At 36.9% G+C, this 1,092-nt stretch overlaps 1 protein-coding gene across 1 annotated transcript in view; it reads right to left on the bottom strand.

The window, feature by feature from the left end:
- The window catches only part of LOC107673965 (isoaspartyl peptidase/L-asparaginase), an 18,302-nt gene that overhangs the window by 1,042 nt on the left and 16,168 nt on the right, over window positions 1-1,092 (bottom strand). The gene's annotated exons all lie outside the window — the stretch shown is intronic.

Raw genomic sequence — 1,092 nt, 5'->3', positions numbered from 1 at the left:
TATGCAAATCTTCCCACATAGTGATGTAGATATGTGGGGGCGTGTTAGAACGAGCCGTTTTAGGTAGGTGCGGCTGACTCTGAACTTTTATAAAGAATATCTCTTTCGATTTGAGACTTTAGTCTTTGCAACTTTACAGATCTTCTTTATGCACCAAGAGCTTGTAACACTCCAAAGAGAAAGGAAAAATTGAAATCGCATCATATGACCCCTTTAAAGGAATAGCTCACTCTAAAAATGGTAATTTGCTGAAAATTTACTCACCATCAGGCTATACAAGATGTATAGGAATTAGTTTCTTCATCAGAACAGATTTGGAGAAATCATCACTTGCATCACTTGCAGTGAATGGGTGCCGTCAGAATGAGAGTTTAAACAGCTGATTAAAAACATCACAATAATCCACAAGCAATCCATACAACTCCAGCCCATCAATTAATGTCTTTTGAAGCAAAAAGCCACGTGTTTGTAAGCAACATATCTATCATTAAAGCATTTTGACTTTAAACTGTTGCTTCTGGCCAAAATACGAGTCCATAATAACGCTTCAAAAAGTCAATGCCCTGTTGTCCTCTCACATCAAAATCCACCAACGTATTTGTGTAGAACGGTTTTGGACTGTTTTCACTTGTAAACGGTGCTTAATCTGTGCATATTTTTCTCCTGATTCAGACGAGACGAAAGCAATATTATGGATAGAGGATGTATTTTCGCTGGAAGCAACAGTTTGAAGTTTAAAATGTCTTAATGATTGATTTGTTTATTACAAGCACACAGATGTTTGCTTCACAAGATGTTAATTGATGGACTGGAGTTGTGTGGATTACTGTGATGTTTTTATCAGTTGTTTGAGCTCTCATTTTGACGGCACCCATTCATTGCAGAGGATCCAGTGATGAGCATGTGATGTAATGCTAAATTCCTTCAAATCTGTTTCAATGAAGAAACAAGCTCATCTACTTCTTGGATGGCCTGAGGTAGGGCTGGACGATATGGCCAAAATTTATATCACGATGTATTTCTTAATTTCGGTCGATACGATATAATTCCGATATCGATATGAACACTATTTATCTGAAATAGAAATCTTTT

This window comes from Sinocyclocheilus anshuiensis, unplaced genomic scaffold (assembly GCF_001515605.1).
Source record: "Sinocyclocheilus anshuiensis isolate Anshui unplaced genomic scaffold, SAMN03320099.WGS_v1.1 scaffold292, whole genome shotgun sequence".
Classification (NCBI taxonomy): domain Eukaryota; kingdom Metazoa; phylum Chordata; class Actinopteri; order Cypriniformes; family Cyprinidae; genus Sinocyclocheilus; species Sinocyclocheilus anshuiensis.
This window is presented reverse-complemented; position numbering and strand designations above follow the sequence as displayed.